Raw genomic sequence first — 19,259 nt, 5'->3', positions numbered from 1 at the left:
TTAGAATGATAAACCTTTAGCACCTTGTGTGCCACATGTATATCTACATAACAGTTATATAATGTTATGTTGACAGTGGTACAGTTTTCTTTATTCTCAGCACTGTTTCAATAACCGCTTTCTTTCCCTTGTGATTTACATTGTATTTTTTTTATTATCAGAAATGCCAATCTTAAATCAATTTGTAAAGCAAATATTATTCATATTTCTATTGTTCGATACATAGTTGTCAGTTTATGTACTTCGAAATCATAAGTACCTGGGATTTATCCTTTTGCTGCTTCTCAGATACTCCATAATTGAACCTCAATAAACAAGTTACGGCCATTTTCTTTTATAAATATTCTGTTTTTGTGAGAAATTTAAATAAAAATTCTGATGTTTTCCAATTCCTGGAATTGTTTCTATTATGTCAAAATAGTCAAATTGTTACAAAAAGTAAAAAAAAAAGTGTGACATATTTTTTGGCGGGAATGTATTATTTTAAAATGATAGTTTTGAAACATAAACTTTTGACACAAATCTATCATTGGGAACTATTCCTACCATGTTTATCTAAAATAAAGTAAAGTTGTTCCAAAAAATTATGAAAACAATAAAAAGTGCAAATACTTTTGGCAGGAAAAATGGGATTGTAAATTTTTATACCAAAATCATTACTATATCATACTAGACAATAATTCGTTTGATCTGAGTCTAAATTGGACGTGAGATATCACAAAATGTTAAACAACAACAGCAATTTTTATCATGACAATTATAGCGGGAAAGTTATCCATACAAACAGAAGTCAAGAAAAAGTCAAATAGTGCAATATTTGTAGTTTCAATTTAAACTACACTTCAGACAGCATTGTTGAGTCATTGATCCCATTCAACCTTTCATTGGCAATTCTAATTTTAGACTCAAATCAAATCAAAAGCCTTTTTATAAATATACAAGTATTTGCATGATATCGTAAGTCAGCGTGTAACCTCCAACTAAATGATGTCAGGAGACTGATAAGCTGTCAATCATTTTGATAGGGACATAGCATGTGTGACACCAAGTATGTGTGATTTACTGTTCGTGATTTATTTCCTCATTTTCCCAATCGCATTCCACTCGTGTAACCGCTGGAGATAAAATATTCTAGATTAAAAACACCTGTTCCATATTACCAATTCATATTTTTATATATTCGTAGTAAGTCGTAATTCTGTTTAGAATTAGTCTCGGATTTCTAAAAATTCTTGACACAATTTGAGTTGCCCATTACTGTTGCCTTATCTGTACAGATATTGACTTGAAGCTATGAACCAAGAGGCCATGAACACTTAGTCTCACAAAATAAAAGTGTATTTTTTTTTTTTTTTACAGAATGACGTTAGAGGTTATTCATTTGTATTTTCTGATATCTAATCAGTTCTCCTTCTAGGCTATCGCCATGTCAATATTACATACACGAATAGTTGGGTCTTATTACAGTAACACTGCAAGGAATTCAACTTTGGTATTAAAACTGTCGTAGTTTTAGTCTCTATTTGCCGACACTTTTGAGAAAAAAAGATCACATTGAAATTATTTTCTTTGTCATGTGATCATTATTCGCATATCACTTTCGCGGTTTCCCCACAAAAAATTGATTTCTTATAATTTATATACATTTATTTCAATTTGAATGTTGCTACCGTTTTCCTCCAAAAAATTTAGGGTTGGACGGTCAGTGGCCGAGTGGTTAAAACCACTTGCCGCTTACCATTGTGGTCAGGGTACAAACGAAACCCATTCAGGGTTTGATTAAATTTACCACACTGTAAGGAAGAAGAGTGTCGTTCAGTTTGACTTCACCAAACAACGCAGGTTTTCCCCAAGTACTCCAGTTTCCGCCCGCATTAACACTGAACCCATGAGGGATGGCCCTCACTGGACTTCCTTGGAGACAAGTGTTTATATACTTAAATCCAAATAAAGGTTATTATTATTACAATTTTGAAGTAAAATGGTGGTTTCATTCAGATGAGTCACTATTTACTTTTCACCTGCAAAAGTTCAGAATGCATTTACTCCTTTTATCTTATTCAATGGTTGGGTGATTCAGTGGTGTCATGACCTCGGGTCAAATGTCAAAGAATATGTAGGCCAGAATGTTCACACGTAAGCAAGATTTTACAAAGATAATTCAATGATTCATATGAACTACTATTTACAATATTGGCATTTAATCAAAAGTAACCAGCAAAGACCATAAAGTTACAGACTGTGTCCCTTTAACACAAGTAGCCACCAAAGACCATAAAGTTACATACTGTGTCCCTTTAACACAAGTAACCAGCAAAGACCATAAAGTTACAGACTGTGTCCCTTTAACACAAGTAACCACCAAAGACCACAAAGTTACAGACTGTGTCCCTTTAACACAAGTAGCCACCAAAGACCATAAAGTTACAGACTGTGTCCCTTTAACACAAGTAACCACCAAAGACCATAAAGTTACAGACTGTGCCCCTTTACAATAGGTGAAAATATGCACTTGAATACTTTACAACTGTCAACAACATTTCTTACAAAATGATTTTGACTTGTGCTAAAAATAAACAGTTATTCAATCCTGGTCTGAGTTTGAACACAGCAGTGTATACACACAGAAGTGATTTGTTCATGTAAACTTAGTCGTCAGTCTTTTGTGTACAAATATGTAGGAATTCCGATTGACAGACCTTAGTGAAATACATGTATCACTGAAACTGCACCTGTAACAAAACTGTAACACTTGACAAGTGTCTGGAATGAGAAAAGTGAACAAAAGTGATTTGAAATTACCTTAAGAGGGAAAATCTTGACGACATACTGAAAATTAAATCGAGTTTTCAACTCAACTGGCATACCGTCACTGCAGCCATGAGTTATTGAATGGCAAAGCAAAGTGAGCTGAACCAGCATGTGGTGGTATTTTTAGTACATTATGATGAGTGGCACGGCACGTCGTAAGGATACACGGCAGACGTGACAGTGCAAAGTTAATCAGCTCACTACGACCCAGCCACTACATGCAACAACTGACGTTACACCAAGGACGGAGAGATAAGGTGGCTTACAGTGACAAAAGAAAACTCTAGAAGTACAGTGGACAACTTACTTCTTAGTTTAAATGAAAAGACCACAGGAAATACAAACAAATTTATTCAACTGATAAGAACAATTCTGAGCTATTGACTGTAAGAGGGAGAACAATGCTTTGTACGAATGTGACGACCACTTCATTTGCCAAGGTTTCGCCTTCAATACATTAATGCAAAACAGCTGGGAACATTAATACTTATTTCCTGTAAAATCAAGGACCCCCCCCCCCCACACACACACACACACCCACCCAACAACCTCGAGATGTGCACATTATTACTCTATTAAATTAACCAAGAGTGGTATTAATCACCTAGTGACTGAAACTCAAAGTTCTGAAAGCGTCATACTCTCAAGGAGCATGGGAATGAAACTTGCCCCCCCCCCCCCCCCCCCCCCCCCCCGCCCCCCTCCCCTTCCAACCTTCTCCACCACCAAATCATAATATTAATCAACCTGTGCCTAGAATTTAAACTCTAAATTCACAGTACTTATCAACTGGGGAATTTAAATTTAATCCCCTCCTCCAACCTAATAGTATTAACCATCCAGTCACTGAAACTGACACTCAACAGTATTAATCTCCCATTGACTACATATAATCTCCTACCTCATAGTATCAGCCCCCCTTGACTAAAAACTTAAAACCCCCAAACCATACCTGGAATGAGAACTAAACAAACAGGAAGTGATGTAACAACATCCTAAATCTGTCACCTTATAAGGACAACACAACTTGTAGGTTGTAGGTCAAGAGATGTATTAGTGAGAAAACACACCGGATTTACAGACCTGCAATTTTCAATAAAATCTACAAACCGTGTTTTTATTATAATCTTCCTCCTCTTTTTACTTACAGTGTTAATTTGTTTGAAAACCTCAAAATCTCATGATCTGTTGTATTGAGTCCGGAAGAAGGGACAGAATTAATTTACAGGAAAGACTTTGCTTATTTTGTTTTATAGAAAACGAGTATCATTTTCTGTTTATTTGTGATTTGTTTACTCCACTAAGACAGCAATACCTTCCATGTAATATTTGAACTCATCCGTTGCTAGATAATTTTTATCATTTAATGGCAAGTAAAAATCCTCACCACCTAAGACAACTTGCAATGTTTATTTCTAAGGCATTTAGATTAACAGAAAACCTTTCCATTTCATAAGTTACGTTTATTCTTGACATATTTTCAGTTGTATATTTTCGTTCCATGTACGTATGCAATCATTATACTTTTTGTCTTACTATATTTGTTTGTATATGTATTTTGGGCCGATGGACTCTAAATGCAAAATAAATTTTAATTCAATCATTCAAATTCAAAACCTCAAATTTTTCTTTCCTAACCATTCTTTAATATTCATTGAATATAGTTGTGTGACTTTCCTACACTGAAATTATTTTTTTTTTAAATTCAGCTAAAGTTGTTTAAAATAGTATTAATTTGCATTTTATTATTTGTCTGATAAGAATGAGAACTCAATAAAACTTAAAATATATAGATCATTAGAATAAATTAACAAATGATAATTAAACACAATATTGCAATAAATTATATCGTTTTTTTTTTACTAAGAGTGTTAAATATTAAAGTAAAATTTACCTAAGTTCCTCAATAACTTTTTACCACCGTTACTTACAAAATTTGGGAAACTATGCAAAATTTGTTTCTGATTACCCCCTTTCGTTACCAAGGTAACAAACCTTAGCAACAACATCTTTTAAATACTGTACAAATCTAAATTAATTTTGTGTTGTTAACAGTGAAATAATTGATAAGTTGGATCACAGAAGTTCATTCGACTTTTGTCAGTATTGTCTAACCAAGACCAATCAGTCCATAATGTTCTACATCAGGTCTCCTTAAATCCTGACCTTCGGTAAGGTCAAATACAATCTGGTTATTGTTCAACTCAAAATAAAGCAAATATAGGTAATCCTGCCAAAAAACAACAACCAGATTCTGTTCATTTGATGGTCACTTAGCATGATTTCTTTGGTTCCTTGTTCTCTCACAGAGGGTTGTCTTCAAGGTGGAAGATGATCCACACACAATACTTTGATGTCATTGTTTCAAATCTACCCCATCTGATTTGTATAGTATCAGATAGACTGTCATCTCATTCCTTTGTATCTGTCATACATCCAATTTTGTGAAAAGAGTGCGACTGGCAGAACTACTCCCTGACTTTAATACAGCTAAAATGATGTAGGCTTGTGTGTTTCATTCATGTGACATGAAGGAGGGAGAGAGTTTTGTCCTAAATGAACTAAGTTCCTTTACCGAGCTTGTGTGAGATTATGTGATTACCCCTAGATAGCAAGATTAAATGAATACAGTTTCTTGCTACATTTTGTTTACATGAAATAAAGTAACGTACGTGCCGCAATGCAGACATCAAATGTTGACATCAAAAAAAGTGTTTGTCGGACACAAACACTAAAAGTTCTGTCTGCCATACATTTTTGACATGTACACCAATATTCTGGTATGCCTAGCTTTCAAAATGGTGACCTTATCATGGGTCAAAATAATTAATTTGTTTGGCAACTCCTTGAATCAGTACACAGCAAATACTGACTAAAATTACTTTGTAACTAGGATTGTTGATTTAACCACCAAAATGACATGATAACAGACATGTAACATTTTTACGATATTTTTTTTTTTATTTACGACCATTTCTAGGTCATAATTTTGACACAACTTCTTAAGAATACATCATTTACATGATTTGAATCCAAAAAAAATTAACTTGTGCAAAAAATTTACACAGAAACTAGAATTTTTTATGATATCGTTTTTGGCGGGAAACTTTTTTTGAGAAAAGGTTAATACCAAAGGTTAGTAAACAAAACAGACAGCTTATGGCATGTACTTCAAAAAGTGACAAGATCTGCAGTCAAACAGCTTATGACATATACTTTGAGAACTGACCAGATCTGAAGTCAAAGTCTCATTTTTCAAAGACTGCCTACTTTGATAGCTTCAATTTATCGATGAACCCACCTACTTTTTCAGAAACCACTGATATAGTATTTGATTTTCATTTGTGAAAAACAGATGTTAACAAACAACTTCAGTGACAACCTGGTTATTTATTAATGGTGCACGTGTTCATCTGTGTGTCTAGTTTTGGGTAAGCTAAGAACAACAATTGGTTTGAGTGTATATGTATATGTCTGTCAAAAATACCACTATTACCAGTTCTCTTAACGAATGGTGTATTAAGTACAATCATCTCATGGTCCCCTTAAATAATCATCACTTTGGAAACCCCCCCCCCCCCCCTCATTGACTATGCTTGTAATTTGTTGGTAACACTCAATCTGATTAAAATCCGATGTGGTGAAAGCGTCTAAATGCTTTATTTACCTCTATTTCCATCGTTTTGTGTCGTTTGTTTTCGAACCGAGTGATCGCCGCCTTCCCACATCTGTGGGAAGGCAGCGATCACTCCGAACAAAACAAGCATCAAAACATGATGAATAGAGGTATAAAAATAAGGACATCTAGCCGCTTTCACCACATCGGATTTTAATTAGATTGGGTAACAGCAGAGTTTCACACCAAATTGTAATATATTGTTGATAATGGTTGGCTGGTACAAACTGAAGGTGGTTTGTTTGTTGGTTGGTTGGTTGGTACAAATTGGCTCACTGGAACTGTTAGAACTAACTCCCAGTTAGCCTACCTGTAGACTTGAAGGACTAACACTACTTTTTCACCTATCACTTTTGAATTTTTTAAATTTCGCTCGTCCCAACCAAGTGAAATTCAAAATATCGAAATTGCAGTTAGGATAGCTGAAATAATAGTACAGGTAAGTGAACCTTAAGTGGTATGCTGAAGCAAAATTATCTGATGGTTCATTGGACGTTTTTTTGCAAGCTGTAAAGTCTTGCTAAACTAAAAATATTAGGTCAAAGCACTTTACAATTATTACCCCTGGCTCGAATCAATATCGGCACAACAGCCATTGCAGCCATTAAAAGTGCATAGCATTAAAGCATTCACATTGCAACCTCTATCCTACCAGGTCCCCAATGATACAGCTGGGTTGACTGAGGCACATTTGGGTGGTTCAAATCTTGCCCAAGGACTTTAGCCACTCAGAAACAAACAGCAGCGATGGGGCTCGAATCTGCAACCTGCAGATTCCAAGCCGGCCACTCTAACAATTCACCCATCATGACTCCACAAACTAGTCAACCAACAGATCAATGGTTATATTCTTACCTGCTATGAACTCAAAATTAAAGTATTCCAATAGGAAGTAGTGACACGTGTTAACCTAACGACTTTCAGGCCACCCTACCACATACATGCACAGAAACACGTAAACTCAATGATTTGCGTTTACTGGGAAGACAGCTCACCAAGTCACCTGAACTAAAGTCCAAAGTAAACAACCCTAGATTGAAGGCAAACAAACCAATCATTGAAAATTTACAATTTTAGCATACCATGAACTGTAATCTATGGTTTCTATAGTAAACCCATCATTGTAAACCTGCCCCCCCTGAACAGTTATATCCGACAAAATATGGCCCAATCTGTCTCAAGTACGCATACTTTACTTATATAACATGGTATGCTAGTAAAATGACACAAAACATACACCATTAGTGTTCAACCATATGTCAGTCTACTTGACTAGTAATTTATGTTACATTTTCACTTGTATAACTGGACCATAAAATATTTACTTCTCACTTCACAGGTTTCTTCATTACAGCTAAAATGATGTTGGTTTGGTGTTTCACTCATGTGACATTTTTTGTATACACACTCTCTGACAACTTCTATTGCAAGAGAAACAAATTACATAGGTGCCGTGCACAGTGGGGATGTAGAAGTAGTCAAGTTGAAATGTTGATTATCAGTTAGAAAATAAACAATTAAAGCCATTAAAATCATCAAGTCCATGTGTAATGTTTTCATTAGAAATCTGTTTTTACTGCACTGCAAAAGAATAGCAATGCTTATCAGTGTTCAATGTGATTGGGTAAAGGATCCTGCTGTGTTTGTTGTGTCTCGGTTATTGTTAGTCTAGAGTTGAAATATGTCTAGCTCTGTGTCAAAAATGTAATGTCCCATGAGTAAAACACCAAGCCTACATCATTTTAGCTGTAATGTCCCATGAGTAAAACACCAAGCCTATATCATTTTAGCTGTAATGTCCCATGAGTAAAACACCAAGCCTACATCATTATAGCTGTAATGTCCCATGAGTAAAACACCAAGCCTACATCATTTTAGCTGTAATGTCCCATGAGTAAAACACCAAGTCTAGATCATTTTAGCTGTACATACTGAGTGATACATCGAGATCTTGGCACACACACACTCTAGGCTATACATAGACATTGTGTATTTAGTTGTGTATTTAGAAAATCTTCACGTGTAAAAGTTGCTTTCACAGGTTTCTTTAAAATGAAATATTTCAATAGCACCCACAAACAACTTCAGTTAAAAATACCAATTTATAGGCAAAAATGATGAAAAGTACCCTTCAGTTGACAAAATCAGCAATAAAATAAACTTTCCACAAAGTACCAACAGTTTATGGGCAAAACTAATACAATGGTGAGGCCTTGCTGTTACAAAATCATTCATAATAGATGTTCTACTACAAAGTACCAATTGTTCACTGACATTACATTTACAAACTTTTTATGTTGTCTTTTTCGGTGTCATTTGATTATATTGTGTTAGCAAAACAAATTCGTTGTTTGTTCTGGAAAGAAGGATTTTTACTGATCAGATGACTTGAAAATATCCTATATATAAATGCACTAATGAAAGTACCTGGTATTGAAACCCTTGGCTTTAAAACTACAGGTAAAAGTCACAATTACAAGTTTAGAATTTCAAATTGACACTTACCGACTGCATTTCATAAAAAAGAACAGCCCACTGCATGCATACAGTTAGAATCAACAGCAAATGAGAAAGTTATGTCATAGTCAGTCACAATGCTTTTCTCTAATTACATTCAGAAAGTTAAACAGCACACAGGGAGAAACACAACAATGCACCTCGACCAAAGACAATAAACCAGTCAATAAAAACATGTGCAGTTACGTAGTCGAAACCACAGAACAGAGAGTAAATCAGTCAACAATATTTAGTAAAGAGTTAGTAGTCAAAACCACAGAACAGAGAGTAAATCAGTCAACAATATTTAGTAAAGAGTTACGCGGTCAACAACATGTGACATGGAGAATTCATCGGTCACTTCAGACCAACTTTAGGTCGGACACATAATATGTCTCTGTCCACTCTGCATTACAAGTAATGTTAGAAAAGACCTGATTTGAATTTGAAACGAAATGTCAACATTTGAAGTGCATGTACCTGAGAAGTCATTTAAGGGTTTAGTTTATGTAACTGTACAGGAGTTAATTGGTGGTTAAGATTACGAGTACATGGACATGTGTACATGAATGGACACAATTCAATGTAGAGGTCTTTGAACTATTGCCTAACATATGTTGTCCTGTTGTACAGTATAGCATGGCTATTTGTAGCCTGGAATCCATACTGTCCTGTTCTACAGTATAGCATGGCTATTTGTAGCCAGGAAGCCATACTGTCCTGTTATACAGTATAGCATGGCTATTTGTAGCCTGGAAGCCATACTGTCCTGTTCTACAGCATAGCATGGCTATTTGTAGCCTGGAATCCCGACTGTCCTGTTCTACAGTATAGTATGGCTATTTGTAGCCAGGAATCCATACTGTCCTGTTCTACAGTATAGCATGGCTATTTGTAGCCTGGAATCCATACTGTCCTGTTCTACAGTATAGCATGGCTATTTGTAGCCAGGAATCCATACTCTCCTGTTCTACATTATAGCATGGCTATTTGTAGCCAGGAAGCCATACTGTCCTGTTCTACAGTATAGCATAGCTATTTGTAGCCTGGAATCCATACTGTCCTGTTCTACATTATAGTATGGCTATTTGTAGCCTGGAAGCCATACTGTCCTGTTCTACATTATAGCATGGCTATTTGTAGCCAGGAAGCCATACTGTCCTGTTCTACAGTATAGCATAGCTATTTGTAGCCTGGAATCCATACTGTCCTGTTCTACATTATAGTATGGCTATTTGTAGCCTGGAAGCCATACTGTCCTGTTCTACAGTATACAAATGTAGCATGGCTATCTGTAACCCAGAATCCCTGCTGTCATCTCCTACAGTATGACTATAGTTTGTAGCCTGGAATGCATGTTTATAGTGGTAATTTTATTTCCAAAATTCATTCAATAACAATCAACAAAACACAAAACACAAAATTGACCTTAATTTCTAACTGATTGCAACTGCCTGAATACAATAGCTCAAATTATATCTACCAATTCTGTGTTATAATTCCAGCCTAGCTTTAGATCATTTAAGTGTTAGCTATGTATGAATCAATAATAATGAACCAGGTAACACCTTGTCTAGTTGTATTAATTAGTAACCCCCCCCCCCCCCCCCCCCCACAACGTACTGTTTAACTGTCCCTTTTTCTTCAAACAAATTTCTGGAATTCGCTTAATTATGTTTGTTTCACAATTATTCTGACATTTGTAAAATGGTTGTAGGGCCCTCGTGTCGTAACCACATTACATTTACATGATAAACATGATGTTTTTTTAAATTGTCATTGGTAATAGTATGTAAATTACATGCATGACAAATTTTCGACATCTCCAGCTACCTTGTGAAAGGTGCGAATTGATTATTTACCCAAACATGGACATGGACAAATAAAATTTGTTGCGTTTCCAGACCGGTGATAGAGGGACTGTGACGTAATTGAAAGAGAGACTTCAATTTTGAACAAAGGTAAATTGTTAAAATTTCATGGTTATATATACCTCACATGCATTCATTTCTTTTCTCACTAAAATATTTCAAAAAAATTTTAACCTCTAAACAACAAATCTACCATGTCTGTTGAAAAAAATCCTGTCGTACACAAGTAATAAAATCTTCATACTTCAATATTGAACAAAAATTAGAATTGGAGTTTTAAGAGGTATGATAAAACATACGTAAATTTTTTTTTTCCAATAACATAAAAATATTCAGAAATTTCTAGACCTACAAACACCATAAATTTCAACAAAATTATGGTATACGTACGAACGAGAATCTCAGCTCTTACATTTTGATTAACATTAGGAGTTGGAATTTGAGTATGTAGAGATATACCATGGATAAATTATTTCTCGTTCCAGAACATACACATATGCCAACATATTTTAAACATATGAATAAACAAATCTTTTGTGTTTGCGACAAAAAATCACAACAAATGAAAGAGTGAAATGTTAGCACTTCAATTTTAAACACAAACTAAGTATTGGAATTTCAAGGGCTAGATAAACTCGGGATAAACTCACCTCAATGTAGCTGCTTTTTAATGATGTGTGTACTGAAAGGACCCCCCAGTGACACTGGAGTGGTTGCTATTTTTCTGTTAAATCATTCTGTCAACATCTGCACTGTAATCCCCCCTATACTGATCACATATCATAACATACACAGTACAATATTGGATTTAGCAGGGTCAAAGGTTACGCTACTTCAATACTGGTACATTGTCATGAAATGTGAATATTTATCGTACTTGACTTCTGGATTGGACATTTAGCTGTTGACACCTCCCGCCCACCTGATACTGCAAAAAATGGGTCCAAAATAATTTTGAAAATGTCAGTAATATAACAAAAACTTACACATTTAATTTGAGATGGGTTTGTAGCTTCAGTTGTAGCACTCTGACAAAATAGTTAGCATTCTACATTTAGTCTGGGCAATCCACTTTCCCCAACAAACACTTTTCCTATCCTTGAACAAAAAAACCAACAGATTTTAAAGATTGACATTTTTCCCCATTTTTGGAAATTAATGAATATTATTACATAACGATTACTTAATCAAGGTACAGTCACATGACAAATGTTGACCAATCAAATTTAATTCTAGTAATGGTGAAGTTTATATGTGGAATGTCAGCATAGAAAATGACCTACTTTTTGTTTGTTTGTTTGTTTGTTTGTTTGTTTGTTTGTTTGTTTGTTTGTTTGTTTTCTATTCACTCATAGAGCCTGGCATGGTCAAGGCTTAAGGATCTATGATTCACCAAACATTAGAATAGCCTCCATTATTGTTACCTTTGATAGTTCACAAGCAACTGTTGAAAATACTCATTTTGTTAAATCAACTTTAAAATCTGTAACATCAATATCATAGTCAGTAGAAAAATAAATGAATGTGTAGTTTCCCACAGTAAGTGCATGCAGAGGGCGTCAATCTGGAGGGCGGTAGATTGCTACAATTTGCAAACTCAAACACTATCAATTACATGTAATCGTTGTCTCAAACTTTTCGACAAAATTTCCTCAGTTTAACGTCAATAAAATATGTAAGTTTCCCACAGTATGTATATGTCATGGCTGTTGATTTTTCTACATTTTGCTTTTCAAATACTTCAACTTAAACCAAGTACAAAGAAAGCATCAAAGATTGAAGGAAAAATAAAAAATCCTAAAATATTATTTCGCCAAATTGATAGCAATTTTAGATATTTAGTCTAACAAAACTTCTAAAAACTTGAAAATTCCTGTATCAAACTTTGAAACTTTGGGTGCAAATATTCAAATTACATGTAGAGTCAATTTTGAGAAAATATGGGTAATATTACTACATGATACACACATATATTTTTGTACTTTTTCAGATTACTGAATCTAAAATTGGAATTACCATATCACACAAAACTTTCAAAAAATGACAAAAACGTTCACATCATCCGCCACATCACATTATCTTTTTTTTGAAAAAACCAACAACAACTTTATTACTTCACATAAACTGTTTGAGTTGAAGCAAATCTTCATCACCTGCACAGCAGATGTTGGATCAAGACCCTGGTCAATTAATACCATTATTTGACTTAGATTTATGGCAAACATCTTGGTAATTCTCTCAACGATAAATTAAAAGTATAAATCATCTTTGACTAGTTTCATACATACAAGTGAGTCTTGTTCCGCTGCTAACTTTTATTGTTCTCTGAGAGACAAAGGAATACTTTCTCCGAGCTGACAAATACAAGTGCATGATTTGTAGAACTAAACAAAACTACTCATGCGTGAATATGAGTTTAGCCTTTTCGATTAGAAGCCTATGATTAATGCATATTTGAGACAGCCCGAATTCACGAACAAGTTAACATAAGCCCTGTCCTCGCCAGAATTTATTTCAAAACCGAGTTAAATAAGTTTGAAATCGGCTTCAGTTCCTAAAACTGAGCAACAGATTGGAATCGATTCACTTTTCTTTTTGCATTCATTTCGAACTGATTTAAATTTCAATAAGTTAGAAATAACCCCCTGAGGTGGTCTCTCAAACTAATTCAACTAAACTGGTGATAATATGTTCTTGTGCCGCAACCAAAGTTTCCATTTCGCCTGTTCAGGTCGACTGGTTTTGTCAAACTATCCATATGCTGGCTTTACCACTAGGTGGCCAAAAAGACAGTTTGGTGATCTAAAGTGGTTTTCATGCATATGAGGACAGCAGACCTGACTTTGATTCAAGTTCAAATGCCACATACTGACAGGGGTATAATTGTTGATTCCTCTGAACTACAAAGTAAATTATTTCGGCCAAATAATGGCCACCAAAAATACGATATTTCTACCAAAGTCTTACAGTATTTGGACTCTAGCCGGGAGACTAGCTGGTTTTACGATAATGTTGTTCGGCCTCAAACCATGACATCATGCCATAAAATCCAACCATTTGGTTTGCTGTTGATAATGTCATTCACTGTTGGGCCACACACTATATATCAAACCAGAGATAGCCAACAGCTATCTGTATTCTAGCAAGTCAGTCAAGCATAGATTTCTTAACTATGGATGCTGGGATACCAGGAGTTAGTTGACACAGGAATTCTACATTTGCTGAAAAAATATCTAAATCACTAAGGAAAGTACAGTGACTGAAAAAGTGAATACTCAAACTCCTAAGCACTGTCAATATGACAACAATGTATTTCTGTTACTATGGTTACAATGGTATTTGACATAACCTATCATTGGGACAATTTAGGACATGTGGGAAAGAGTGTACACAAGGTCATTATCACCTTGCAGATCTAGTTTGCAACCAAAGCAATCTGAAGGTCAAACATACACACTTATTTTTATTGGGATGGACCCTATAGTATTACAGAACTATAAATATGTGAAGTTCATCCAATGTTGCTTTATTTTTTATTTTTGTATGGACAGCAACTCGTCAAAATGTACGAGTTCCTTGGTCATATTGCAAAGGTTTCCACTAATAGTTCCAGTGGCAATCTTTGCAATATGACCACAGAAAGAATAGCTTTTGACGAGTTGCTGTCCATACCGAAAAAAAAAATGGATGAAATTGACATATTAGCTCTGAATTTCAAGGTATGGAAATCTACACGAAAGTTTTACAAGATTTCTCTCTGTGTTAGCAAGTCTTAAAACGTTCGCGAAAACAGGGTTTTATTTGTCCACACTTTCTTTTCCCTATGACAAAGTATAACGACTGCTTTCATTGGCCAAGCCAACTTCATCCTGCCACTAAGATAAAGAAGGACAAAACCCAACTTTCAAACCTACACAAACCACTCCTGTAAAATGTAGTTACCCTGGTTATAGAGCGACCAATAGACAAACTTAAAAATTGTAAGTATTCTACTTACCATGGTAACATCGCAACCAGCTGACAAGTCTTGTTACGGGCTCTTAGTTACCATGGTAACATTGCACCTAATGTAAAGCCTTAGTAAGGATTCTCGTTTCCATGGCTACATTACCACTACTACTAATTAGCCAGTGAGAGCCATGTTTTCAACACTGTGCCAATGGACATGTCAGGGATATGTTCAAGTTTCAGTTACAAAGTGGTTCGTGTCACATGATACATTAATGTTATTCTCAGGTCATTCCCCTTGAGTCCTGCATGGTATGATTGGAATGGAAGTATTAAAACACTGAATTAATGTCTACTTTATCACTTAGATGTATCAAAATGAAAATCTCTTAAAAAATCAATAAAGTTAGACAAAGTTGAAACATATCATTACTGATTACTTCTTGGTACCCGCAATAGCAATTTCATCTCATGCTAAACGGTCAAACTAGAACAAGAAAGTGGTATTTGTAACTCATAATGCAAAAGATTAATAAATGTGTAAAATGTTTGTTATTGTACGTACAATAACAAACTTTGTGCACATTTTTTAAATAGCTTTTTGCAATTTATTGAGTCACAAACACGGACTTGGTCTATGTTGTTTTACATTGATTTTTCAAGTAGGAAGCCATGATAAAAATTGTTTTATACGTTAAAAAACCAAAATAAATATCTAATCCTCATCAACATGGCCACTTTAATGAGACCGTCCATACATCGTACGACACTCTGACAATTCCTAACAGTAAAATACCTGACCTAGATAACTTTCCTATACAGGTTATACTCACATATCACAAGGGACAGCTAGTACAAAGAACTACAATACTGCACAAAAAATATTTGCCCTGAGAGATAGTACACTCTCTATACAACTCAATAACTAGTATAATATATAGTGCTAAAAGAATGACTTTGTATGGCTTGAAAACAAGCTAGTGGTCCCACAGGTCAAAACTCATGAAAGCCATGCCCCATTAGCTTCAACTGATAGCCTAAATAATAAAAAAAAAAGATGTCTACTACACAAAGAGTCGTTTAAAATACCTGATGACATCATAGCTGTACTTAAAAAAAGACATATATTTTTTGGATCTAATATGTCCTGTTACACACCCAAAACATGAGTGGATTTCGAATAACAAATCTTACATTACATGCTTATTTTTTTGAGCATGTCAAGTTTTTGAAAGACATAGGTGGACAACACAATACATTTATATTGAAATCTAATGAAAGTAACCCAGAGTAGCCATTGAAAGAAAATTCTACGGTAGTCTGTCAAGATGGCCGAAGAAATCATAATCTTTGCCATATTTGACTGCTCTGTGTCTTCAGTATGGTGTATAATATTACATTTTCAAGTGAACAATTCTTTTCATGTAAAACACAATGCTACATCTAAACATGTAAAAATTACGGCGTAATTACCAATGTCCATACTTCCATCTCTGTTGGTACATGTCTGGAATGATGAAGTCAATTTGCTAGGCATACCATGGAAGACAATGTTTTTGTGTTTGTTATATAAGAGACCACCAATACTCCTCGTAACATTTGAAGAGTGGAACAATCACATGAAGCAGTTATTTACTCCAATCAATGTCACTTGATTAGGTTGTCTTTGTTTAATTGGCTTGGACTAGATAATGAAGTGTTAATTACCAATCAATATTCATGGGGTGTCTATTTATAAATCGTTACCCTCCCCAAACAATGGAGTCATGGGGAGATCACTCTAATACTGTCCAGACTGTCCTAAGTTCTTTTCTCTCAAAATTCTCCTCAATTTGTCCTTCCCATGTTATGTTTGTAACTGTTTTGATAATCTATGAATGAAATACAGTATTTAAACAAAGCTTATTTGCCTTAGATAAGCATAAATTATTGTCCTGTTAAGAGCATGTTTTGACTTAGGGAGAGTCACATACTTCTGTCAGAGCACTGCTGGTTTCAAAGGTCTCTAAAGTATTGTCACTCACATCTCAGACCACAAATTTAGAGGTGACCTCAAATGAAATACACCTGATTTGGATTTTAACCTTTCTGGCCAGAAGTTATCTTTTACCAAAAGTGCATATTTGCTTGAGTTATGTGTGATACCGTACTAGTTTATAACACACTCTCAATGCAATCGTTGCTTCAAATACACGGCATGGAAGAACGGTAGTTTTCAACAAACTTTAAGCCATCTTCCTCTACAAGTTGAAACATTGAACACCTAAAGACAACTGGCAGCACTTTCATAGACGAAAATTTTTCAAATTTTGCGAAAAAAGCAAGTAAACAGAAATTTCAACCGTCGACAAGAGATATAGATGATCACTCATTGACCAATACAATTACAGTAACGCAATCAGTTTTGCATTTTTATTTAATGTTTCTGACTTTTCAATCAAAATAGTCTGGTGATCGATGCTAACTACTACCAAAGAAAGTTTCCAAACGACAAAATAATGACATTTCTATGTGACGATTGAAATCCAAACATTGGGTATAGCTACAACATTTCACTGTGGCTATAGTACAGTTAAATTCAGTTACATGTAAATGCATACCTTGGTGTAACAATTCTAAAGAACTATTATCAACACACACAGTAGGAATTTGAACAGGACAGTGGATATAAAGAATCACAATTACTGGAATGAGAAACAACAAACCTTAAATAATCAGTAAACTTAACAAAGACTAGCTGACTGACAGTTTTAAAACGAGAGTTCGTGTATTTGAAGTCTTGCCTTCCAAGGTCAGACAACGTAACTTCTACACAATACACTGGTTTAAAGTAAACTTCTCTAATCCGTTTTCTGGGTCAGTTTTGTTGTTGTCAAGTGCTCTCAGCTTTTGAACACTTAGCATACATCAAGCCCCAACTTACTGCAATTAGTCGCTAGTGAGCTTGACTGTCCATGGATGACCAGTTGTCAATACAGGGTGGTCTATGCTATGTATAACACACATCATTATGTTCCTTACCTTCGAAATCTCAGCGAATACGCTTTACGAACTCAATTCCTTTCCTAAAACGCAGTTTAAGTGTGTCAGTTTTAACGCCACTAACATACACCTGTGTTGTATTTCACAACCACATTACAGTAGTTGCTTCCTCAGGTACTCACCACTACTGCCGAACACAACACATAATTTATGTATATTAGTCGAGTTGCCACAAAGTCTAGATGACCTTTGACCCTTGTTCCAGCTCTTGTGTGAACTTTTGCATTCCTGTGCACGGTTCACAGACAATTTGACAGTTTTCTTCTCTCTCACTAGACTTTTTAAGGGGCTTTTGATCGCAAATAAAAGATGACAGAGAAGAAAAGTAGCACATTGTGAAGAGGCAATCACCACATATTCAGTTCTTTCGGCCTACCTTACCCTTCAGCCAGCATAGTAGGAATTCCTTAACGTACAATGTCTGACTTTGCATAACTTGATTCACACAGCTGAAATAATATCAACTATGTTGGTACAAGAAGAAAAACAACGTTTCTTGCCATACAGAAATGCTTGTTTACACATATGTTACTTGACTTTAGCGAATTTAGAACATTTTGTGAAAAAGAAGTTATGTAGACACAAAAAGTGAGGTTTCATCATGATTTGAATTTTGATGTGGACAACATTTGCAAGGACGTTCATTATTTTTTGCAAAATTTTCATTTATTCTTAAATTTTTGAGTTTTAAAATACCATTTTTTGAGTTGTAGCACAATATTTCGTCAATGCTTTGTATCTTTAGGATGTTTCAATTTGCATTTGTCCCTGAAAATTGATAAATCGATCGAAAACTTGTTCAGACATTTTATAGCCATGTTGTGTGCTCGTTTGCTACACAGGAGAAACAATTAAGGCACTTGCAAACAACTCTTTTTCTCTGAGATGCAATATTTTTTTTAAATCCTCGTATCCATGCCAACAGAGTTCTGTTTCCAATATCATTGCAAAAATTAATAAATGACGACAACGAACAAGAAATAAACTTTTTGGGGTAAAATTTACAAGTATAAGGTGCTATTTTTGATGTACATTGGTTTATCAACTGTTGTGTGAAACATTTAAGAACAGCAAAAGCACTGCCCTCTTTTGATTGGTCATGAGTTATCTATAATATGCTAATATCATAGAACATGATATAAATTACCATAATCTCTCGGTATACACATCTGTCAAACTACATAATCTTCTCAATATACATAGTTTGTTGACTCAATATCATGCAATATCTTTTATCGGACGTACATACTTATGTCAAACTTTCTAGAATTACGTCTCGTTAGTATGACGTGAGAAAGAGCTTTAATTTTACGACAACATATATCGGTCTTTACTAGTATATTTTAACAGGATTGTAAAAAAAGCTACAGTATCGACACCTTTCATAAAACTTAAGTCCTAGACTGTCGTAAATC

General features: G+C 34.9%; 1 protein-coding gene across 1 annotated transcript in view; it reads right to left on the bottom strand.

The window, feature by feature from the left end:
* LOC144450743 (uncharacterized) overlaps nt 1-19,259 on the bottom strand; it is a 158,935-nt gene that overhangs the window by 65,394 nt on the left and 74,282 nt on the right. The gene's annotated exons all lie outside the window — the stretch shown is intronic.

Source organism: Glandiceps talaboti, chromosome 20 (genome assembly GCF_964340395.1).
Source record: "Glandiceps talaboti chromosome 20, keGlaTala1.1, whole genome shotgun sequence".
In the NCBI taxonomy this organism is placed as follows: Eukaryota; Metazoa; Hemichordata; class Enteropneusta; family Spengelidae; genus Glandiceps; species Glandiceps talaboti.
This window is presented reverse-complemented; position numbering and strand designations above follow the sequence as displayed.